The following is a 26,850-nucleotide window of genomic DNA, read 5'->3' on the forward strand; positions in this document are numbered from 1 at the left end:
GGGAAAGTGTTTTGCAAAACATGTTCTGGGTTTTTCTGAACTCAAAGAAGTTTGCAATATTCAACAAACCTAATGTGGCATTATCCATCTCTTCATCAGTGTCCTCACTAATTCAAAGCATGGTCGCTAGGCAGCAAGTGTCAATATGAAAGGGTATGCAAAGGATTAAAATAAATGGAGACTGATTTTCTGCTCATCCAAAGGAGAGGGTGACTATCTTGGAGCTATGAAAATTTTACTTGATCAATTACTGATTTAATCAACAAGTATATTTTTAAGCGCCTACTATATACAGGGTCCATGAGGGAATCGAAGAGTTACATGGTTCTTCCCTTGATTTTTCTGGGAGACAGAAAATAATATTTTTTGCAACCTGGTAGACAGTGTCCAAATGCACCCCAGCTACAGGGAAAATGGAGTAGGAAATAAAGAAAATGTTCACTTACACACATTCTCCAGCCTACAGAGCAAGAAACAGGCATACTGTGGCTGATGGACTCCTGAGGTAGTTGGGCCGGAAACCACATCTTCAGCCCTGTTCAGCATCTGCTGGTCCTGTATGTTCTGGATCTCAGTATCTCAGCTTCCTGGCTAGAGCATCCCAGCTTGTCACTGGAGTTATGGAAAGTTCAGATTGCCAAATACTGTTGACTGCCTCAAATGGAGAACCATCTGGCTTAGAAATCCACTTTGTCTGCAGTCAGCCTGGTGACAAAACCAAGAGATACATAAATTGGGGCTTTCTAACTTTTAAATAAAAGCTACCAGCTCCCCTTTATTGAACATGCTGGTCAAAATTCCCTGTTACTCAAGCTCTTGGTCCCAAAGTCATATGAGAATCTGCCCAATTCAAACATGGCTGCTACTAACTAATATTTTTTAAAGGTTCCAAGCTCATCTACATTTTCCTGATTAGAAATAAAATGTGATCATCTCACTGTCCCCCAGTGGGGGACAAAAAGGAAATAAAAATGATTACAGGATATGGAGCCCTTTGGTTATAGGCATTTTGAGAGCAGGGACCTCATGTTCCTTTTTTTTTAAATGCTTTCCTATAATGCCTGATTCAAAAGCCACCACTTATTAAGTAACAAAAACCCCCAACACTAAAATCAAGGCTAAAGAGGGAAGGGCAGAATAGTAGAGGAGATTGGGAAGGGACATCCGAGAGGGAGGACTCCCTGGTGACAAAATACAACCTTCTCATCTTCTCCGGGTTTGTACTTTATTAGTCATTTTTGGCAAGGTAAGAATAAGACCATTCCCTATTGAGTGAAGCTACACATTTCGCTCCAAATCTCTAACATCCCCTGGACAGATTGAAAACAAACATGACAAGAGACTGAATGAAGGGAAAGAGACCTTGCTCTAGTAGTGTGGGTTGTTGCTATCAGTTCTTTCTTCAGCAACTGTCCCAGGGCGATTGAGTTACATTAGATGTTGTGGGAATGAATTGTTATGCTGGCAGCAGCCTTATGTTAGAGAAACTCTTCCCGAGATCAAGGGTTGCAAAATTGAACAAGAAGAAAAATGCATCAAAAAAACTTCCAGAATGTGGAGGCTTTATTATTTCCATTTTGAATGGTGTTGCATCTGTGCCACAAATTTCAAGGTCACATGCTGAATTCTCAATGTTTGACCTGCTTCTGAGCTTCACAGAACAAAGACTCACCAAATCAGACTTTCCCAGGACATAAATTATGTCCAGGGAGTAAATCAGGCACCTCTGGAAGCGGCGCTGACTTTTTTAGGCCACCAGGACAACTATAACTGAATTACTGCTTCCGCAGAATAAGTAGACTCTTGTCTTGATCTGAAAGAGCTAATTCAGTTTCTTAAAGGGCCAAATCTAGTTTTGTTGTGTTGTTTTTCTTTTAATATACTGGAATACTGGGTTCAACAGGATGTGCCAGAATGCTATACCTAGGGTTGCATAGGTACATGTTGGATCAAGGCTGGACAGTCTGGTGGCCAGAGAATGTGATAAAGACTTACAATAGAGAGTCAGTGACTCAACTGATAGATATATTCCTGAAATACTACTCTTACCTCTCTCCTCATGGCCACTTACTCATCCATTAAACACAGTGGTCCTGGGTGGGACAAGAGGAAATGAGCAAGAAGGCAAGGGCCCCAAAGCTCCAGCCTTCAGGCAGTGAAAACAGCGTGAGAACACTACAGCTCTATGGCCCGAGGGCTAGGAGATGTCTCTTTTCCTACCTGAGCCCTACCTTGATCACAGAAATGTTGTGTGGTTAATTTTCTGGTTGAATAAAGAATGTTAAGTACTATATATGTAGTACTATATATACTAGATACTACAAAGGATTTACATATGCGTACATTTAATTATTTAGTAAATTATTTAAGTTTTTAGGGAAAAAACTTAATTTCAGTAATAATTTTAAATTGCTGAGCATCTTTAAACATAACAATAAAAAAGAATATAAGAAAGCAACAGGATACAGTGTTAATACAATTAAATTTTTGGATAAGAGTCACACATGCTGTGCTTAATGTATTCAAAAAATTATTTCAAGTGCTTTATATTTTAAAAGTTTTATTTGTTCCTTACATAGAAATACATACTCTCAGAATAATAAAATTTGAAAGGATCTAGAGATTATTTAACCTGATCCCTTATTTTGTGTCCATTGGCTTCATATAGTCCATTGTACTGTATCTGTAAATGTTTCTACTTAAAAAATATTTTAAGAGACATTCATAATTCCATGACCTAATGACCTCCATGATAAATAATATAAAGTAAGATGTTAAAACACAAATCTCCCACTCCACCATCCAAAAACAGACTGGAGCCCTCCCTTTCTGACTATTTCTTATGTTTATCAAGATATCTGTACATTCAGAAAGAGAGGTGCATGTTTTTTATCATGTTCTCCTTTTTGATTCAGAAAGTGCTTTTTCAATTTATAATAAATTGTTAGAGTCATTCAAGATAAGCAAAAATAGAGATTCCTCATTGTTTTAATAGTTGCATGGTACTTTATTGTATTACAGGCCATAATCTACGTATTTATTTCTGTATTAATGAACGGCTAAATTCTTTCCTACTTTTCTCTATCACAAGCTAAACTAAAGTGAAGAATCTTACAAGCATATTTTTAAACCTTTTTCTGGGCTCTGGGTTAGATGTTGAAAGAGGAGATGCTAGATCAAAGACCTCCCATTTTGCTCACAAAGGAACTGATGCCCCCAGGATGGGTCTATAGAGATTAGCTTGATATAAACCCAAGGGCTCCGCGCCCCAGAAATGGGGAAAGAAAAGTGAACAGAGGAAAGTGAGGAATTAGAAATCAAAGACTCATGTTTCATTCTGAGAGTTAGGAACCTGTTTGGGGTGACGTGTGTCACTATCAAAGCCTGGCTACAAAAGAGGGGTTTTGGACGGGGTCAAGAGGCTGATGGAATGGAAGACCCACCAGGGTGAAATCAGGGAGCCCGGGCCTACTGTTTGATGGCAGCCATTGAGGACAGAGGAGGGGGAGGAATTGCCATTCAGACCAGAACAGGAAGAAGAAGAGAATGTTACAAGCAGCCAGGGGAGAAGAGCCCAGCCACACTGCAGCTTGTGAAGGCCAGACAAGAACCTGCTTTGAGGCGGCTCAGTTATTGCTCTGCTTTGTCTCCAAACCTTCAGTGAGAACTGCTACACCCCAAACCTCTGCGGTAGCAATACCTTGGGGAACAAAGCAAGAGAGAGACTGTGCCAAGTTCCAGGAATTGCTGGCAAAGGCAGCAGAGGTTGAGTGGGGGTTGAGTGGGAAGGTGAAGGCAACAGCAGAGAAGCAACCTTGTGCTTGGCTGACCCAGAGCAGAGACCAGCCTATCTTATTCAAAAGTTCTAGAGCAGTGGTCCGAAAACTGTGGCTCGTGAGCCACATGAGGCTCTTCGGCCCCTTGAGTGTGGCTCTTCCACAAAATACCACGTGCGGGCGCGCATGTACAGTGCGATTGAAACTTCGTGGCCCATGCGCAGAAGTCGGTGTTTTGTGGAAGAGCCACACTCAAGGGGCCAAAGAGCTGCATGTGGCTCGTGAGCCACAGTTTGCCGACCACTGTTCTAGAGGAAGGTGTCCTGGGAGAGGGAGACAGAGTCCAGAACCTTCTGTTTTACTAAAAATGGGCTGCCCCTGAAGCAGACACATGGGACATAAATGTATAGCCCTGTAATCTTATATCTTTTTCATCTCAGCAAATGTCCCAGAAACACATTCACCTCAAAATCCAATAGCAGCTTTAAGATGATTTTTAGTCACTCATTCCCTACCGCATAGATCTTAAATTTAATTACCCAGTCTCTGTGCTAGTTCCAATTTGCTCCTGGTACTTCTCTCTCCTGCCAGCCTCTCACCTGTGCTCAGCCCCCAGCTGCCATGCAGCCTCCTCCTGCTGGCCTTGAGCCACGGCTCTCTTGCTGCTGTTGCTGACTGAGCTGGCCATTCTGCCAAATGCTCTGAGCCACAGCACATACCCATTTGGCATGGAGGGGCAGAATGAGGCATTTTTTCCCTCATGAGATCCCTTTTTCTTGACTCTCACCTTCCTTTCCTTTCCTTTCCTCTTCTCTCTCTTCTTTCCTCCTCCCCCCACCCCTCCTCCTCCTCCTTCTTCTTTCTCTCTCCTCTCTCCTCTCTCCTCTCTTCTCTCTCTCTCTCTCTCTCTCTCTCTCTCTCTCTCTCTCTCTCTCTCCTCCTCTCCCTTTCCCTCCCCTCCCCTCCTTGCAGTTCCTTGCTGCTATAAGTCACAAGACAAAACAAATTTTTCCTCCAATAGCTCTCTAGGCACATATTATTCAGAAAAATATTGCCCATCCGACTTTGAGGTGGTGAAAAGACAGAAAAGGAAACTAGTGTATTCTCTAGGGAAGAACATGTCCAAAACTAAGATTCTTGCAGTCAATCCTTCCATACGTCCTTGCTAACAAATATTGCAACACTAATTACACCATTCCTGTCCAGCCAACGAACCCTGGAGAATATTAACTTCAACACTTTCCCACCACCAAAGAATGTCTGATGTTCAGATACTAGAAGATTGTCTTTACTAGAATTTGAGGTCAGGAAGAACAGTTCACTCTCTTCCTTGTCCTTTATACATTAAGACAGGGGTCCTCAAACTTTTTAAACAGGGGGCCAGTTCACTGTCCCTCAGACCGTTGGAGGGCCGGACTATAGTTTTAAAAACTATGAACAAATTCCTATGCACATATCTTATTTTGAAGTAAAAAAACAAAACGGGAACAAATATAATATTTGTATTTGCATGTGGCCCGAGGGCCGTAGTTTGAGGACCCCTGCAAGAGTTCAGATTCAGGGAGCAGTACTGCATACCTCCTACTTTAGGATCACTATGCACTGTGAAGCAGGATATCTTGGACTGCTCACTGGGAGCAGTGCGATCCCGGGCAATGACATGCTGCCAGGAAAATAAGAGTATTTGTGAAATGAGAGGATTCTGAGGGGCAAATGGCACACCAGAAAGTGGATAGATTCTCTCCACTTGAGCATCAGTTTCTTGGTCACATGTGAAGAGTCATACCCACCTCCGAGAATTAAATACTCAGTGTGTGCAACATGAACAGTAAAATAACTGACCCATGAAGGGCGCTCAGGTCTGTGAATGTTTATTGCTTTGGCCTGTGAGGCTCTGGGATTTGTGACAGCTTGCCACATTCTCATCCTTCCCTCTTACCAGGATCTATTATATAGGGTGTCCAAAAAAATGTACACACACCTTAACAGCTGATAACTCACTTAATTTTCACTCCTTTTCAGGTTTAACTGATTTGCAATAATGGGCGAAGCCAGACTAAGCTTTGAACAAAGACATTTATCCTGAAGTGCCACTAGACTTTTCTTTATGGGGATACATAAATGATAAAGTTTGCAGCACAAAACCGGCGGCAGTTGACGAATTGAGGGTGCACAAACACAGAACGGAAGGATTCCTGATGTTTATGATTCCACTGCTTCCCGTTATCAGCAGTGCCTGGACCAGAATGGCCATCAGTTTGAAAACAGGCGTTGACAAAAAAAAATTATTCATTTCTATAGATTCTTTTAAATTTTAAAAATGAACTGTATGTTAATAAACATTGGCTTTACAATCATTCAAAGTATGTATACATTTGGGGGGGGACACCCTGTATTATGACAAGTGAAAAAATTCTCCCTCTAGGAACTAGGGTCTCTATTCCAACAGAGCCTAAAGCTGAGAGGGTATGCTGCATTTTGGAGGATGGAGCCCTATCCTCAGAAAGAATTATCTCTAAGCTGGCATCTCACAGTGTGTGATGGGACCAAAGAATCGATAATCATGTGCCCAATGAGTCACATCTTTTGCTGTAAAGTGGGCCCATTGGTCCAAGGCAATGTTATGCAGTATTCCGTGGTGATGAATCAAATCCTCTGTAAGTGCTCAGATAGTAGTGTTGGGCAGAATCTCTGTGGGCAGGAAACGCAAACTCATAACCCCACACACGTGTGGCTTCCAGTAAAAATGAATTGCTGTCTTTTCCAGGGTGAAAGTAATCAACTTGTTACTATTGATAAACTTGCAGTGACACATCAATCACCAAAGTCCAGCGTTTACCTTAGCATTCACCCTTGGTATTGTACATTCTATGGTTTTTGGATAAAAGTATAATGACATGTATCCATCATTTTGGTAACACGGAGAGTATTTTTATTTCCCTATGCGCTGCCTATTCATTCCCACTCCCCATCAACCCCTGACAACTAGTGATCTTTTTACTGTCTCTATAGTTTTGCCTTTTTCAGAATGTCATAAACTTGAAATTACACAGCATGTCACCTTTTCAGATTGGATATTTTTTTCCACTTAGTAATATGCATTTAAGGTTTCTCTGTGTCTTTTCATGGCCCAATAGCTCATTTATTTTTAGTACCAAATAATATTCCATTGTCTGGATGTACACAGTTAATTTATCCAGTCACCTACTGAAGGAATCTTAGTTGCTTCCAAGTTTTGGCAATTATGAACAAAGTTTCCACAAGTATTCACATATAGGTATTTGTGCGGGCATAAGTTTTCAACTCTTGGGTAAATGCCAATAAGCATGATTGCTGGATTGTAGGGTAAGAGACTTGATTGTTGTCATTTGCTGATTACCAGGAAAGGAAGGAGGGTAAACTTTGGGGGACAGAGGACTTTTTCTCATTACTGAGGCTTCTGCCTGATCTTCAAGCAAAGTAGAGCCACTATATTCAAATAAGTGAAGATGCACCATTTCTACAGCCCAGCAGATTTAAGGGAATTAGGATTTCAAAGTTCACAAATATATTTACCCAGGTATCCCTAGCCCAAGTGTCAGGGCCCCACTCCCCCACTAGTTAGGCACTGACATTGGCTTAGGAGAACTTCCAGGATATGTGTTCAACCTTCTCTGAAGCTCCACTACCCCTTTGATTAAGTCGTGAACTTGATCCTCTTCTTTGTCTGCATTTAGGGAAATCCAAGAGATTAGGATTCCCCTAAATGCTACCAAAGAGGTCCTCTAATTTTTACATTCTGCCTTGTGTTGGTAATTAATCACCCTAGCCTGTCATCATTCCCTCTTTGATGAATCAGTGGTACTCAGCAATAGCCATCAATTCCAAAGTTCCCATAATTACAATTCCCCTCGTATTTCCCAATACCATTCAGGATACCTCCTTCCACCAAAATCCCAATTCACTTTACCACTAGTCAAAATCTCAACAGTTACACAAGTACAACAGGACATGGACTATATATATTCTATTTATATATAGCATTCAGCTAGCAAATAATTCTTTTATGAGAGTCTGTTTCCTGTGGCAATTCCTGGTACCAAGTGTCTTCAACTTGGTTCCCTAAAAATAGGCTCTGAAATGGAATGTTGCACGCAAAAAATGTTTCAAGACTATTCTTGAAAGAGATACCTGTCAGGATATGAAAAAGGTAGGATTGACAGGGGCAGAAGCTGATCCATGAGAGGTTACAGGTGAATTTCAGCAGATTCTATGGTGAGCTCTAGAGCTGGGATGGCCATTATAGAATTGTCCCAAAATAGAGTAAGAAGGACAGGCCTATGGATCCCTCTAGAAGGCAAGCATTGATTGCAGGTATTCCCTTAGGAGGAGATGTGACCTTGGGGTAGACAGTTTCCTGCTGCTGAGGGCAATTCCCAGTGAGGAGAACAGCTTTGATCCATCAGCATCTGTTTTCCCAGAAGCTGAGGTTATGTACATCAGCCTTGAGGAGGGGATGTTGGCAGAACTTTACAGTATACATGACACATATATTATTTTATCTACACTACAACCATGTGCAGCCTAGAGTTTCCATCCTGGTTGCTTTCCTTGCCTCCAGAAAGACAGTCTTTTTTTCCCCCCATGAGTTACAGAAAAGGAATTGACTCTCAGAGAAATTAAGCCCTTGCCTGAGGTCAAATGAGTTTGTGAGTGACAGAAACAGCAGGATCAGGCAGGCAAGTTAGGTAGATGACGTTGAGTATCAAGGAAGTGGTGGGATCATAGTCATCCATGGAGGATCTGAGCTACGTACAATAATTCTGTAGAAGAGCTTCAGCATTTGAAGTCCAAAAGTCTTACGAAGTTCACAGTCATAGCAACAATGGAAAGTCTGTGGCACAATTTCTCAGACACCTGCAAGAGGGCTTCTGCTTGCTTTTAAGAAGTAGCCGCTAGGCCAAGCAACCCAACCCAACTTCCCAGAAGAGACCTACTGTCATTAAAGGGCCCCTGCTAGGCTCTGTCTTGAACTCGATGCTGGCCATCTTCTGAAAGTATTATGTTGCCTCATGGCCTATGGGGACAAATACCCAGAAATCTCCAGTCTCAGACCCCACCTTATTTTCTTTTCATTTTCTCAGCCTTGGGCAGACATCATGGTCATTTTCAAAGTCAGCAACATCCGCCACAGTTCTTACTCTAGGAAAATGTGTTTGCAACATTACTTTCTCCTTCACTGTTACCTGTGAGATGTCCTTGCGGAAAGATCCACCTATATTGCCACACCTGCTATCAGCTCTTCCTTCAAAGCATATAAAAATGTAAATTAGTCTCAGAGTTTACCAGAGATCAACTTTCAGTGGCCAGACTCTCCTTCCAAATCACTGTGGTCAATTCACTCAGTTGGTGCTAATGAAGCTCTGGTTTTGTTACAGTCAATTAGCTTTGTACTCTTCTCTCTAACTATAGGCCACACTCCCAAACCCAGGCAGCTTTGTCTCCCAGATGCAGACTGGGCTGTTGGGGAACTGACCACGCATGTAGATGGACCACAGGGGGAGATCACAGCCCAAAGGTTAACCTCCTGATAGCAGGCCAACTGTCGTAAATCTCCATGGGGAAATAAAGTCATTGTGAGGGACTATGAGTGCTTAACAATTATTTGTGAAATTAATGGACAAACTTCTTCAATGGCGTAATTGTTCTCTGCCTTTCACATGTCTGTCCATGGCCTGTCTGTTTCTGTGAACTAAAAATTAATGCTGAGCAAAGCTTTCCCTCCACCTCATCCACTGGCAGAAAACATATCATGTCTCCGCACACCAGGGATACCCAGCGTCCTGCTGGGGAGCGTGAGCTGGAGCAGTTCCTATGACAGCATGTGCTACTTTCCCTTAATAAAAATTACCAAACTGAAAACAGATGATAACCGCAGATGCTGAGAAACTGAAACATATAAACAGTCTCCTTTACTTTGTGCAGTTTTTTTTCAATGGCTCCGTCTTTTTCTGACCAATTGGTGTGTGTGTGTGTGTGTGTGTGTGTGTGTGTGTGTTGCCCTTGCGTTAATGACGACTGTGGGAGGCTGTTGGCCCAGTGCTATGCACAAGGCTGTAGCCTGAAGGAAAAGCTCCCTGGGGCACTGACCAGACTTGATTAAATGGCCGGGTGGTCTGCTCCAGAAGAATCCACTTCACACAGGGGGCCTCCTTTGATTGTTTCTACTTTGTCATCAGAGAGAAACGTGGGAATCTGGTCTATTTGCCTGAATCTTCCTGTGTTATAACAGTTCTCCCTGTCTTACACTCTGTTTCCCCTTTAGGCCACCCTATCAGTCAACAATATTTATTAAAACTCTGTTGTAGGCAGAACACTGCATTAGATTTCCTGAAATATAAAGAAATAAGCAACATAATCTCGGCCTTGGAGAAGCATATTCACTACTATAGGAGAAACCACATAAGCATGAAGCAACTTGACATTTCGTGAAAGCAATAGTATACCACAGTATAAAATGTCATCATAAACTGAAAAGCAATAAAGCAAAGGCAAAACACAATTAAGCAACATTCACGTAAACAGGCCTCTTAGAGGAAGAAAGTTCTGAAGAAATCATTGTTAACACCTCCATATATTGTGTCCCAAGTTGCAAATAATTCAAATTATCAGGTTCCTTTGACTCTACCTTTAAGTTTTTGTTTTCCTACTTCACCTCTAATTTCATAACAAAATTTAGATAAATATAAAATTGAAATAGAAGTAATAAAAGTCTGAGAAGAAAATGTGCAAAAAATATTTTGTAAAAAGGAGAGAGCACTTTTTGTTTTATGAAGCTAGTATTAGCCTAGTACCAACACCAGACAATGATGGTATTAAAAACAAACAAAACAACAACAACAAAAACTACAGACCACTAGGTCCCAAGAAATTGTACACCGTGACCAAGTGGATTTATTTCAGACATGCAAGAAAGGCTTGCTAAAAATCTGAAAATCAATCAATGTGATCCACTATAGGCAAAAGAGTAAAAAAAAATCATATGATCATATCTACTGACAGGAGAAAAAGCATTTGATAAAATTCAACACCCATTCATGCTAACAATTCCCAGAAAGCCAGGAATAGAAGAGAACTCCCTAAACATGATAAAGAACAGCTACAAAAACCTACAGTTAATATTATATTTAGTGAGAAAAAAAAATGAATCCTTTCCTCTTAAGAGCCAGCACAAGATAAGGATACCCACTCTTATTTAACACTAGAAGCCTGGTGCACAAAAATTCATGCACTGGGCGGGGGGGAGGGGGGAGGATCCCTCAGCCCGGCCTGCACCGTCTCGCAGTCCAGAAGCCCTCAGAGGCCTAAGCCTCCCTCTGTCTGGCCTCCCACAGTCTGGCCTCCCTCTGTGGGAGGTGACTGGTGGGCCGATCAGGGGACAGTGCCAGCTGGCGAGCAGCCAGCCCTGCCCCCCAATTGCCCCTCCACCACCACTGGTTGCCACCTCCACCCCCCCATCACTATCCCCTCCCTCTGCCCACTGGCACCCACCTTGGCTGGCCCACTTGCTGGCCCTGCCCCCCCACCGACCATTCCGTGATTTGGTCATTTTGTATATTAGGCTTTTATTATATAGGATGGTACTAGAAGTTCTAACCACTGAATAAGGCAACAGAAGTAAATAAATAGCACACAGATTTAAAAGGGAGAAATTAAGCTGCCCCTAACTGCAGATGACATGATTTTCTATGTACAAATTCCCAAGAAATCTAAAATAAAAATCCTAAAATGAAAATATAAGATCAACATATAAAAATTTTATTTCTATATGATAGAAATGAACTCGTGGACACAAATTAAAAATGCAATACCATTATGCCTACACAGAAAAAAATTAGATATTTAAGTATAAATTTAACAAAGTATGTATAGAACTTGTATGCTGAAAACTACACAAAGCCACCTGGCCAGCATGGCTCAGTGATTGAGCATCGACCTGTGAACCAGGACATCACGGTTCGATTCCCCATCAGGGCACATGCTGGGTTGTGGGCTCAATCCCCCGTGTGGGACATGCAGGAGGCAGTGGATCAATGATTCTCTCTCATCATTGGTGTTTCTATCTCTCTCCCCCTCTCCCTTCCTCTCTGAAATCAATAAAAATATATTAAAACAAAAAAGAAAGAAAGCTACACAAAGCCAATGGAAGAAACCAAATATAGAGAAAGATGTTCACGAATTAGAAGACTCAATGTAGTACAGAAGCTAAGTCTTTCCCAAATTAACCCAAAGGGTTAATATAGTTTGATCAAAAGCCCAGCAAGATTTTTTTAATACATATTTTATTGATTTTTTTACAGAGAGGAAGGGAGAGGAATAGAGAGTTAGAAACATCGATGAGAGAGAAACATCGATCAGCTGCCTCCTGCACACTCCCTACTAGGTATGTGCCTGCAACCAAGATACATGCCCTTGGCCGGAATCAAACTTGGGACCCTTGAGTCCACAGGCCGACGCTCTATCCACTGAGCCAAACCGGTTAGGGCCCAGCAAGATTTTTTTAAAAATAGACAAGATTGTTGTAACATCTATATGGAAAGGCAAAGTGACTTAGATTAGCTAAAAACATTTTGAGAAAAATAAGTGTGAGGAGTCAGTCTACTCAATTTGAACATGACTATATAGCTAATCAAGAAAGGGTAGCCTTGATGGAGTAATAGACACATAGATCAATGGAACAGAATAGACAACCTAGAAATAGACCCACACAAATACGTCCAACTAATTTCTTACAAAGATGCAAAAGTAATCCAATGGAGGAAGAAATGCTTTTTTAATAAATGATGCTGGAGCAACTGCACATCCACAGGCAAAGCATGAACCTCAACCCAAACCTTATACCACACACACACACACACACACACACACACACACAATGTACTCAAAATGGGTCCCAGGCAAATTTAAAACATAAAACTTTTATTTAAAACATAAGAGAAATGCCTGGTATCTATAACCTCATAAAGAGTCATTAAAGTTGACACTAAAAAGAAGATCCTTAAAAGTAAAAACTGAACTTCATCTAAATTAAAAACTTTTTCTCTGAAATACCCTGTTAAGAAGTTGAAAATATAAGTTAAAGGGTGAAAAGATTTGCAACCCAATATCAGATAAAGGTCTAGTATGTAAAATAAAGAGCTCTTAAAACTCAACATTTTTTAAAAGGTCCAATTAGAAAATGGACAAAGGACTAAGACAGATGTTTTATCAAAAGAAGATAGACAGCAAATAAGCACATGAGAATAAGTTCAATATTCAGTGAGACACAGAATCCATGAAAGAAAAGATACATTTGACCTCATAAAATAATATATATGTAGTATATGCGCGGCAAACATTATTTAGGCATAGAATAGCAAACAAATAAAAACCCGGAGTGGGGGTGGGGGGGCGGGGAAGGGGAGGGGGCCTGGCCAGTATGCTCAGTGGTTAGAGCATCAGCCCACACACTGAAGCCATGGGCACGTACTTAGGCTGCAGGTTCAATCTTCAGCTGGTTGGGGCAGCTGGTCTGGCCGTATGCGGGAGGCAACCAATCCATATGTCTCTCTCACACTGATGTTTCTCTCTCTCTCCATTTCCCTCCCTTCCACTCTCTCTAAAAATCAATGGAAAAAATATCCTTGGGTGAGGATTAAGACAAAACACACACACAAAAACCTGGGGGGAAATTTTGGTAAGGTGTGTGTGAATTACAAAGTAAGCCCGCCAAATATAAATTTCCTTTCATTTCTTACTATAAGAATCCCAATTTTGATTGAGGCAGCCATGTGTTTCTCCAACATCTTTTGCATCTAGGGGTGAGTATTAGATAAAGTCAAGCCATAACATAAGCAAAGGCTCCTGGAAAGCCCCCCATAAAACGACAAAGTGTGGCAGAAAAAGTCCTTCTTTTTTCCTGCCTGGACTTTCTTCAGTGCCTAAAGGAGCATGGCCATCTTGTGATATGAGGACAAAAGCTATTTGCTGAGATATGAAAAGATCTCACCAGGATTTCCCTCAGTCTGCAGACAAGAAGGAAGCCATCTAATAAGCTATTTCAGTAATTCAGTTGGGGTTACCTCAGATCTGAGAAGGAGAGGAAAATCATCCATAAAACACGGTGACGTGCCATCACCAGACAAAAAGCCATTCCAATTATACAGTGAGTGGAAGTAGAATAGGCTCTTTTCAAAGGTGGAACAGAGCCGTCTGAGAGCCAGGTATGTGTTTATCTAGAACATTAAAGCCTCAATTCTGACTCATCCTTGAAAGCCTGGGCAAGCAATCTGATTCACAAATATTTGACGTGTTTCCTTCTTGCCTTTAACATAATTTATATATTTCTATATTCCATTACATATCAGCATAATCTACACATAACGGCAAGATTTAAAAGATGATATAGAGCCTTAACTGGTTTGGCTCAATGGATAGAGCGTTGGCCTGGGGATTCAAGGGTCCCAGGTTCGATTCTGGTCAACAGCCTGTACCTTGGTTGGGGGCACATCCCCAGTAGGGAGTGTACAGGAGGCAGCTGATTGATGTTTCTCTCTCATTGATGTTTCTGACTCTCTATCCCTCTCCCTTCCTCTCTGTAAAAAATCAATAAAATATATATTTTTAAAAAAGATGATATAGGTTATTTAGACAAAGATTTCAAGAAACACAGAAATGATTATTTCATTGTTCTCAATCATTGCTTAGTCTCTCCTGTTTTAGGCTGCCAACTTAAAATAATATTTTAATTCCCAATATGTTTCCCTTAGCTTGCCTAAAGCTGGTCAGGTCTCTACCACATCTCAAGAACCCTGAGCACATTTCCCAGGTACTGAAACCTCTGCGCTTTTGTTCTGCTGTGGTTCTCATGGCCCAGAAAATATAACTACATATGTATTTGTTTTCTGTGTATTCCAAGAAAAGCCTGATGCCTTTCCTATACAATGAGCCCCCATCCAAACAATCAGCTTTTCTTCAATTTTCTCTTGTATAGTCAGTGACCCCAAAAGGAAGAACATAACTAGTCTTATTTAGTGTTTGCCAGCCCTTTTCCCTCAGGGCATACATCCTTCCATTCCCTGCCTCTCTAGCACTCTGCGCTCTGATCCCAGAAAAGCGCCCTGGTGCCGGTAGAATACTCATTCAGCGTCTCCCTGGGCAGTGAAGCTCATCATGTGCACGTTAACAGATTTGGTGTTTCCAAAATCCTAGCCAATATTTGAACTTTGATTGTGGTTTAGTCAACCAGAACGTAACTTTTTAAATGGAAATAGAAAAAATAGATTTAAATTTGGAAAGAAATTAGATATAATCTATAATTTTAAGAGAAAACTAGCCTGGTTAGGTCACTCAAAGTTTGCAGTAGGGTCAAAAGGAAATTTTTTCTCTACACTGTTTTCTGTTGGAAGCTACTAAGCACTTTATATTTCCAATGTGTATCTTCACTTTGGAATCCGAATAGAAATGCCAGGCAAGGTTTTGCAAGGCAATAGCAAATCTCTTTTCACGCCAGTTGAATCCCAAAGGACAACTTTTAGATTTTGAAAAATATACTAAGTATGTTTTTGATTTTTCAATTTATTTTATTAATATCATAATATTAACTTCTTTTAACTATATGCTTTAATAAGTATGTTATTTTTATTGTAAAATGAAACCAAAGCTGTTTATATAGTCATATATATATATATATATATATCCCATATTGTTGATATCTGTGGGTTCTGGTATCTTTGGGATCTAAGATAATCTATAGGAGAACATGATTTACATTGAAAATTTTTATTTTGTGGTCAACTCTTCAGGAAGCTGGAAGAGTCAAAGAGAGAAATACCTGTAGATAAAAACAAATCTATGACATTAGTGTGAACTATTAATTTAAAAAACAACAACAACAAAACACTATACAAATGGAGGATTCGAGGCCAGTTCAAAGAACTAGAAACAAATAATATAGTTCATAATCCCTTAGCTAAAATCCAGGTGGCAGTATGTATTTCAAAGTTCAGAATTTGGAGATTTTACAAAGGTAATACAGCACATCTGCTGCTTATTATATAACAAGGCAGCAGGGTCTGGCACTGTTCCCTTGAATCAAACACATTAATATTTCTGCAATGAAAAGCACGAACATTCACACTAAATGAAGTAAGCAAGACTATAAATAGACTCACATCAGTTCTAGGCAGGTTTTCTACCAAATTTGTTCAAGTCAGCTCAAGTTTTGCCATCAAATAGAGTAGGGGAAAAAAAACTAGTGTTCTAAGCTTTTTGTATGTCAGAATTGTGTCCAAGGGATTATGAACCTAATATATTGCCATTGAAATAATTTTGTCTTGGGACTCTACATCTCATTACTTTACTAAGCAATTCTAAATTTTAGCATCTCTGAGTTTCCAAATGGGGCTCTTTGGGGTATCTGATTTTGTTTGCTTGACTGGGGGTTCTTTGATAAGAGATTACTATAGACTTCACTTTAAACAGTCAATGTGGTAAACAAATCAAATCATACTTTCCATGTGCTTATGAGGCTGGCTGTGTAAAGTAACCTTGTCAAAGAAATGATCATTCCAGAATTGATGTTTTGTAAGTAGAGATTTTCACATATCAGAATTTCTTAGAATGGGCCTATTTGTATGGTGAAATCAGCAAAAGGCAGACCAAAGTCTATAGTCTATAACACTAAGAAGTAACTATAATGCAGGCATGGTTTATCAACTCCCTCTTTGTTTAGAGGGGAGGAGCAAGCACACACACACACACCACTGGTCTCGAGTTCCCAGATTGTAACTACTGTAATTATTGTTACCTGTCATGGGGGCTCTGACTCTTCTAACTTCAGTCTTTTAATTCCCTTCCTTTCGCTAGGGTTGTGGTAACATGCACCTCACTTTATTTGTGTTAGCATTATATTAATAGTTTATTAAATCACTGTGGATATGCATTATAAATATTTCATATTTTGGTATTTAAAAAACAATGTTTCAAATAGAATGACTCAGAGCTTGAATGCCAGCATGAGCTAAAAATACGAATCCAAGGAGTTTCTTATCTTCTAGAGTAAAGGTTGCTAAAAACTTAAGGAGACCGACCTTCTTTCACTAGAAAAAGCTCAGAAATAATTCCTTATCATGTACAAGACTTGTAGATTTTGGAAAATTATTTCACATATAAAAATTTCCAATGATGTCATCACCACCAGAGAGATTGACTTTTATAATGTAATGACAGAAAGTACAGTTAGGGTTAGAAGAGAATCTGGTGCTAATCACCCATTGCACAAGTAAGAGAACTACAGACTAGTGAGGGTGGAGACCTTTCACAGCATCTTCCCAAAGGTGAGTTCAGGTAATTAGACTATTTCAGAAAACCCTCTCAATTTAAAGCCTCAGAGGTGGGTTGAAATTTGCTCTAGGAGACTCATTGTTGAAGAAAATGGTGGAAGGCATAGTAGTGAATACCATGCACTCACTAATTGCAGTCACTTTCTGAAAAATAAAATGCTGATTCTATATGCTTTCTTGAAATCTACAGGTATTTCTCTCTTTGACTCTGCCAGCTTCCTGAAGGGTTGAACATCACAATATGAACTGAAGGATATGACTTGCTGTTTTCCAAGTTGTTACCACAAGATTGTATTCTATGGGACAGGAAACACTAGAATAATTCACTTAAGCTTTCTAATGCGATCTGTAAAATAAGAACAAACTTTGCAACGGGTTTAAGATGATCATGATGTCCCCATTAAGAGTTCACTAGGCTTTGAAATGCCAGGAACTTGACATATTCTGCATCCTTTTGCCATGTTCCATTCCCAAATTAAGCTTCATATTGACTGCCAGAATATACTACCATTAATAGTCATTTTCCCTTGCCTGTCGACAGAGAGAAGCCAGTCTTAGCAGTGACTACATTCGGGGAGAAGGGGCAATACCTTCTAGGTTAAAACAGCACTCCTAAAAATATCTCACCATTTTAAGTAAAGAATTCTATTATTGCTTCTTTAAAAGTTTTAGTGTGATATAATTTTAAATGTACAGAAAAGCTATAAGAATAGGTAGGACAAGGAGCATGCATACATTCTTTACCCAGATATGCTAATTATTTAAATTGTTAATACTTTTTACCTCCTCTCTCTCTCTCTCTCTCTCTCTCACTCTCTCTTCCTTTCCCTCTCCCTTTATCTCTCTCCTTCAATATATATTTCCTAAGAGCAAGAACATGCTCTTACATAATTATAGCACACTTATCAAAATCAGCAAATTTAACATTAATACCATGCATTCACTAATTGTCACTTTTTGAAAAATGCTGCTTTTATATGCTTTCTTGAAGTCTATGGATTTTTAAATGATGATGGTTTTTAAATGTGATGTTTCAGTTGATTGGTCCTTAAAGTAAGCCAGTCACTTTTTAAACAGCATGCCTAAAAAGTTACAATTTAAGTAGGATCTAGACCAGGGGTGGGCAAACTTTTTGACTCGAGGGCCACAATGGGTTCTTAAACTGGACCGGAGGGCCGGAACAAAAGCATGGATGGAGTGTTTGTGTGAACTAATATAAATTCAAAGTAAACATCATTACATAAAAGGGTACGGTGTTTGGTTTTTTTTTTTTAGTTTTATTCATTTCAAACGGGCCAGATTCGGCCCTCGGGCCGTAGTTTGCCCACGGCTGATCTAGACATTGGTGCATGTGTAGGCTTATACATTACTGGGCACTCTAAGAATGCTTTATTGATCCTGGTTCAACTATAGCTAATATCTACGAATGTACCCCATAATAGAAGAATTGTACAATAATATGTGAAGCCTTATTAATCCACTGGAGATTTGTTGGCATAATGACATGCTTGGCTTTCCTGCTCACATATTTGGCAAAACTTAAAAAGTTGAAAGGACATGAAGAGACTGACATGTTAGGGAGAGCTCAGTACCACCCAAGAGATAATTTTCAACTTAGAAACTCAACAACTTTCTCTTTCTCAAATTCTAGCCTTCATTAACTTCAAATTTCGGTTCCCCCACTACTGTGATTTTGAATTTGAAATTATGCAGTTACCGGAGTGAACTGTTTATCAAATACTTTACCCTTAAAATATGCATCAGTCTTACAATCAATCTCTTTTGCAGGAACTAACCTATCCAGCTGGTAAAGTGAAGGAAAGGGTGAGAGTAATATTTATTGAGCTATTATTATTGTTATTATTACTATTATTATTATTTTAATCCCCAGGGAGATTAGGTGAGATGGCATAACAGGAATCTAAACCCAGTATCAGTCCCCTAAAACCTGTGCTCTATCTTGTTTAGGAAATGAGAATATTAATCTCAACTTTAGAACAATGTCGTGAGGATTTAATTAAAAGAGAGAGAGAGAAATGTTTTTTCAAAAGCTCCCTATAAACCATAAAGGGTTATGCCCACATAGAGCAGAGCACATGGTCTCCTAAGAAATATTTTACTTGTAACTCTATAACTTTTAAGATGTCCAAACTCAACATTAGCTCCAGGATATATTTGGTTGCTTCTGTGGGTTCCCAAATAGAGTCCTGCAAAATACACGGGAACATTTTTAAAATTTCACTTCCTGCTCCCTTCACACTTATCTCCATCCCCAAGCAGCTGCCCTGTCCTGAACCACATCTGTCTTCTCTTTCCCCAGAACTGCCCAGTTCAATAGAGAAAGAGGCGTGGCACACGAATGCTCCACACAGCCAGCTGAGCACATAGCACGAGACATCCAGGAAGTACTTGTCAAGACATTCGATTGCATTAAAATCATCACCCTTCTGTTTCCCTATAAACTGAATTTCCTACATGAGCAGCAAGTAAGCTGCCATAAAATTTCTGACTCCATCTGGCAAACTCAGCATTATGGAGGGGTTTCTACACCAAAGTGAAGGGTACTGTCAGGTTTGAACCTTCCCCAGAGAAACTGGGACACCAAACACAATTGGAGACAGGAGGAGCACATGCCGACCTGTGGTGATCATTCTAAATGGATGGCACGTGAACTTCAAAGAGCATGTATGCACTGCATAAAAGAATTTAAGTCAGGGGTGGCTGGAACTGAAAGACAAACATTTCCATTTGCTAGGTGGGGAGCACACCGATTGCAGCGAGCCCCCCTCGTCAAAATCAAGGCCTGGAGTAAAGAGTGTAGTGAATACGCAGAGCTCATTATTGTGCTTCCTAGTAAAGTGAACAAAAAGCATATTTCTGAAATGATGTTTATTACCATATTGTGTATTCTCTTAAGAGGCTGAACAGCTGCTGTCTAACCACTGTCTTAATGGGAAGCAAATTTAGGACTTTGGAAGCTTTTGATGGTATTGAGGATTGAGGGGCTAACAGGGAGAGAAGATTTCCTTCTCTCTCTCTCTCTCTTTCTCTTTCTCTCTCTCTCTTTCCCCTTCCTTCTTCCCTTCCTTCCTTCCTTCTATAATTTTCAACGATTTTAATACTGCATTATTGACTGGGTTATTTAACTGATTCAATGCGTAAGCCTCAGGTACATCAAGTATTAAAAAGACTAGCGTTTATGCAAAGATGAGGAATTTTTACTTTGCCCAAATAACTAAATCACTAATGGCTCCAAAGCATTGTCCTCAATAGGAATTGTGTTACCATCTTAACAGAAAGGATGAGGAATTCTACTGGTTTTTAGAACTTCCCTAAACTCACTGAACACTGAGTTTGCAGACTCACGTAGCAAGCTCACTGAAACACAGGATCGTCACTGAGTAAAACATAGCAGCTTATTTTCTCATCCCATTCAATACATAGCGATGTTTTGGCACAGCAATTGGCCGGATTCTCATCACTAAACAAAAGCAAACTGCTCAGAGAATGCAACAAAGATTCATCAACCCAAGCCAAAAACGGACACATACAGAGTCTAATAATGTCACAGCACACAACAGAAGAGTGGTCACGTGACAGGTGTGATAGCCAAATGATGCTGGGCTGCCTCGGGAAAACAGCACAAACCCTCTGAAATGATGACTGGCATGTGTGAAGAGAGGAAAGGGCTCCTGGCCCCATTACTGATGATATGATGCCACAGGCTCAACACAGGCAGAAGTGGCTGCCCCAGGAATCCCAAAAATGTTATTTAAGGCACAAAATGTCAATTATATCTCAATAAAGCTAGGCAAAATTAATTTTAAAAAGAAATAAGGCAGTGATGGGAGGAAAGAGATCAACCAAATAACTTGTATGAATATATGCATAACCCATAGGCACAGACAATAGGGTGGTGAAGGCCTGGGGTGTGGGCTGGGGGCAGGCTAGATGGGGTCAATGGGGGAAAAGAGGGGACATATGTAATACTTTCAACAATAAAGATTTTTTAAAATAATAATTAAAATAAATAAATAAAAATAAAAAAGAAATGCTAGTCCACCCCCCCCCCCACACACACACACTTTAGTTTAAAAAAGTCAACCACAGAACTTCAATCTCTGCTCCCAAGATTAAACATGCAGTTTTTAAGCACTGCATCTATAAACCTATAAAGAAGAAACGACAAAGGGAAAAAAACAAGGAATATATGAACCCAGGATTACCAAAAGAAGGCTCAGGGAATATCAGCACTTTAACCCAGAATAATTCTTCATATTGCTACAGATTATTGTGGTGGCTACCATCAAAGTGCGAGTGTGTTTGGAATGATTTGGGTGATATTATACACTTTGGGGGGGAGACTAATTGAGCCTCCTCACACTGTGGAACTTTTAGATTGATCCCATTTCCTGATTTCTGAGTATTGCTTCTCATCATCCAACTGTAAAGCTTTGGCTCATCCCTGTTACATTTTGTAGTTACTGGGGGCTGACCACATCTGCAGCACAGCAGTGAATATTGTAGACCTCAAAGGAAAGTCATCCACATGAGATCCATCAATGTCAAATGCAATTAATTTTTAAATGGATACTTGGGTTTTAGGAGCACCCACCCAAAAGCTTTCACTGGAGATTTCCTGAGTGATGATTTCAGTTCTGCTCATCTTGGGCAGCTGCCCCTTCCATCCACACACTCCGGGAACAACCTGACACCCATCCCAATCTGCTCAGCCCATGTGGACAAGGGTATCAAGTCTATGCTTGTTCATGATCATCCCCCAAAATAAGACATCACTAGGAGGGGGAGACAGTGCTTGTAAGAAACATCTCCATTACTTTATACCATGATTAATATTTTCTAATTGCCCTTTGAAATGTACAGATGTTAGGTATATTAGATATCAGAGCATAGAATTTAGAATTCTCTATGTCCTATGTCATTGTTCATCTGTTGTAGCAATGTGTGACGCTACATTGAGGTTTTCATTAGGTAGAAGCCTCATTTATAGTGAATACAGAATAGTTCATTTTCTACTATCATTATTTCATCGTCCTAAAATTCAGAAATGATTTGGTTTCTTTCATTTCTCTGCCCCCACAGAGGTATCATTTCATTCACATGTGAACAGTTTTAGGTCATTTGTATTACAGTTAAGTGGTTTTCCCTAAAAGTAGTATCTTCCAGGCCCCTGCTGCTCTAAGCCACAAGGGACACAGGTACAGACAGGGAGCAATTCTTTCCAAAAACCCCTGGCCTGAAATTAAGCACCTTAGGTATGGGACTGATGCTGGATTTCAAATATAAATAGAAAATGGTAAAATAATGACAACAATACCAAAAGGAAATGGCATGGGTTTTTTTTTAATCCCCACTTTTTATGGAAAGGAATAAATGCAACAAGTTTCTTCTTTGGAAGTGATTTCTTAGACATAGGCAGAACCCATAACAAGTGAGTTTAGATCAGCTAATTAGGCAATGAATTCAGAAAAAGTTATTTTCAAATCTAAAGACCAGGATGGGCTGGGCCAGGCCCTAGACTCCTGTATTCAGTGGCCATCACCAGACTATATGAGTGCCTGATTATGTTCAATGTAAAATAAAAGACACCCTAAGTGTTCCACCAATATACAGGCTGACTTAGAAGTACAATTTTAGTTTTCTTTTTTTAAAATAAGTTTTATTGATTTCAGAGAGGAAGGAAGAAGGGGAGAGAGAGAGAGAAACATCAGTGATGAGAGAATCATTGATCGGCTGCCTCCTGCACGCCCCACACTGGGGACGGAGCTCACAACCCAGTCATGTGCCCTGACTAGGAAATTGAACTGTGACCTCCTGGTTCATAGGTTGATGCTCAACCACTGAGCATGCTGGCTGGGCTAGTTTTCTTTTTAAATAAGAACTTTAAAAAAAATCAAGTTTGAGACATAGCAACACTTATTCTGGCAAGATAGCAACCAAAACCTATGTGTCCAAAGGTAAAAGGCATTTTTTTTTTAAAAAAAAAAAAAGGCCATAGTACCAGAGAAAATCCACATTGAACAAAAGACATAATATGTGTAAATATTTTGAAATTATAATTTAAGCCATAAGAGTAAAAACTGAAAAATTATGCTGTTTTTGCTCCTTTTCCTTCTTCCCACAAATAAACTCATAGAAGTTACTATTAAATCATATTAAATCATACTCCAAAGATTGAGAGGATTTTCTCAGCACAAAGCAACAGCTATATAAACATAAATACTTATTTGTTAATGTAATAATTCCCTTGGCTCATCTAATGTGTAATGCACATGTCTTTAAAGACTACAATTTGGGGCAAGTGTATGCAAACTGAAAAAAAAAATCAAGTTTCAAAACTATTTAAAACTATGTATAGGACATTCAGGTCACTTTTACTCTTAGTAAGATAAAGGTATTGCACTGTCCACCTTGACATGGTAAGAATGTACATTACCAGAGGCCAATTTGAGGAACTAGCCATAAGACATAAAAAGTACTGAATTTACTAATGGCTGAATAAGATAATTACAAATAAGTTTGTGTTTACATTCTGCTGAAGACCTCTTTACAGTCCCAGCACCTAACAGTTTCGAACAGGATTCAAGAATTCTATCAGGTTAAATGAGAGTACAATGTTTTTAAAAGGAGCCTATTATTTCAGCTTAAGTCATTCAGAGGCAAAAATCTGAAGAATGACCACAATCAAGTCTTTATTTTTATAACTGTATAAATGTGATCCAAATGTGTCCACCACTAATTTTTCAAAGGAAAACATGCTATAAATAAGCCAACTACATCTGCTCACTGATATGGACTCACATGTATGGACTTCTGTGATGTCTTGTTGGGCTTAATTACAGACCACTCACAGCAATATGTTTTGTGCAGAAAGTGTAGCATGATGTGAAACCATGTTAGCTTTTGCACATGCATGTTGCACTGCTGGCTGATGAGGCAGACAGACTCTCAGCGTTACAGTTAAGCTGGGCTGCACCCACCCCTTTAAATGACATCAGTATCAATGTCATTGTTCTTGTCAGACTTCACAGCTTCAATTTTCGGTACACTGGCAGACTTTGAATATCTCATCTTCATCATCTTCTTCACCATTTTATAAATGGTGAAGATTTCTCCTCTGCTTCCTCCAACCACTTTATAAATGGTTCTGCTTTGACACAAATCTCTTTGGCGAGTTCTTTTTTTAAATTTTGTTTTATTGCTTAAAATATTACAAAGAGTAGTACATATGTCTCCTTTTTATTTTCCCCCCTTGACCTTCCCCCGGCCCCCTTACCCCTGGCGAGTACTTTTGAGACATATGTCTTTGAGGCTTTTCTGACGGGTTATGCTGTTTTTGCTCCTTTTCCTCCTTCCCTCAAATAAACTCATAGAAGTTACTATTAAATCATATTAAATCATACTCCAAAGATTGAGAGGATTTTCTCACCAAAAGGTCTGTGTCATACATCTCCTTCAAGATATGTGGAATCTTGGAGATGAGATGAGCTTGGTGCATTGCTACTACACACTCCAAACCATGAAGACGACATCATTGAGCTTTTTTGTTGTTGTGACAAAATCGTAGGGAATGGACCCTGTATTTCTTAATCTGTTCTTTAATCTTCTCATTAAAAAGAACTTCAATCAAAAGAAGAGGGCCCATAGCTTTTACATCCATTCTTTCTGCTTCGGCAACGATTTGTCAAATGAGTGATGACACCCTCCTCTTTCTTTTCTTCGACAAAATCAAACAGGATATTGACCCCATTCTTCAATAGTCCTTTCAAATCATCACAGAGTGTCAGAACTTTGGCGTGGGCACTGATCTAATCCATTCTGCACCTTTGAATTTCCTCAGTTGTATCCTTCCCCCAATCATCGTCCTCTTCTTCTTCCACAGCATGTGGAGGAGGATTGATGTCCTTTGGTGGTGGTGGTAGTGGTGCCTCACTGCTGGACACGGAGCCATGTTCCTTGTCTTTGCCCTTCCTATTTTTTTCCCCTCCCCTTCCTTTCTTGTACCATTGTCACTATTCTCAGGTGGATTTTTGAGAATGATGTGTCAAGCATGGCTCGATAACCACAGGCTTTACAAGAATTACCTGTTGTTTGCTTCTTTCGGTTGACATGCAGCTCTGTTTCAGGATTCTCACACTCAGGACAGAGACCCAATTTTATAAAGAATCCATCCCACATGTCTTGCAGCTTATTCACCTCAGGAGATCCATTAACAATGTAACGGTCATTCTTAACATCAAACTGGGTCTGTGCTCCCAGCTCACAACCAAAATATTTGGTGAGATACATTGGAGGCCAATTAAGCACCTTTGCAATGTCAACCACATTGAGGATGACTGTTGTGATTCCATTTGCCTTCCCCTCACCCTTGGCAATCAGACGGTGCGTCTCGCACTGATGGAACTGATCCGGCATGTTGTGGTTGACCTTGACAGACATTTTAGCTTATTAGTGGAGTCATCCATGAGATACACAGCTTTTCAGTATCTTCTGTCTGTAGAAGGGATGACATAAACAACTGTAAGAGTTCTTGGTCTCTGACAAGAAAAGGTTTTTGCCACTTGGCCTGTAAGCTCCTTGCTTGTATGGTGTGTTTCCCTAATACAGGTACCAATGGCTGCACAATAGCTTGTTTCCCCCAAAGAAAGAATAAACCCAACACCCAAGACTGGGATGAAATGAGGCATGTGTGAACCCGAGGCCCAGGATGGAGGAAGCACAGCAAAGAGCAGCAGCAGCGAGGGGTCCACACCCTTCAGCACCCCGGTCCAGTTACCTCTGGAATGTTCTTGCTCTGTGGCATGGGCTTTAGAATTCATTTATCAAAAGGAAGGCGAACTAATCTAAATTAAATAGCCCTCTGTAAGTATTATATATAAATGGTCTTATGGGAAGGGAGTGACTCAGGTGATCTTTAATTCCACTGCTTTTAGAACGTGAAAGAATTTAACTCAGTTGAACACAAACTGAGTGTCATGTTAAAGCCCCACATTAGGCTGTGACTGCTTAAATTTGATAGTTATTTAGGTTGTAGCAAAAGGAGGGCTTTAGGTGCATGTATGTTATTAGACAGCAAAATTGGTTGGGGGGGAAATAATGATTATGAAGTATTTTTTTATGATCTTAAGGTTAAATGCCAACCTGTCTGTAGAATGGATCTATTTGGATACAGGGAAATGTACCATATCACCTCTCATTTAACATTCCCCTTTTAAAAATTTTTTAATTCTGTTTAGACCTCTCTGAGTAAATTATAATTGTAGTACCTAAAACTTTATATTTGCCTAACATAAGTGGTGTTCCACGGCCACTTCCATCCCTTCACCAAAGAAAGGAAAGCAGATCTGGAATGAAGGCGCTCTCTTGCTACAGACGGTAATAGAAGCAGCACTGCACTTGGTGGCTGAGGGCCTGAATTAACCCCTGGCTCTGCTACTTATCAGCGGGTGTCTGCAGGCAAATTATACTTATATTTCATATATGTGTGTGTATGTGTGTGTACATATAAATTTACATATATATAATACATATGTTATATATCATTATGTAACTCCAATTCTCATTTTTCACATGTAAAATGTGGATATGGATAATCACCATCTCTTATGAGATTATTCTGAAGACTAAATAGCTCTTAGACTATAAGCTTCCAGCACCTAGGTCTGTGTCTGGCACAGAATATAAGTTTAATA

At 39.9% G+C, this 26,850-nt stretch overlaps 1 pseudogene; it reads right to left on the reverse strand.

Annotated features, from left to right (window-relative positions):
* Nucleotides 1–24,142: 24,142 nt before the first annotated feature.
* On the reverse strand, nt 24,143–25,597 carry LOC139013035 (eukaryotic translation initiation factor 5-like; annotated as a pseudogene).
* Nucleotides 25,598–26,850: the final 1,253 nt, after the last annotated feature.

Source organism: Myotis yumanensis, unplaced genomic scaffold (genome assembly GCF_028538775.1).
Source record: "Myotis yumanensis isolate MYYU_CA2020_CCGP unplaced genomic scaffold, mMyoYum1.0.hap1 SCAF_6, whole genome shotgun sequence".
Classification (NCBI taxonomy): Eukaryota; Metazoa; Chordata; class Mammalia; order Chiroptera; family Vespertilionidae; genus Myotis; species Myotis yumanensis.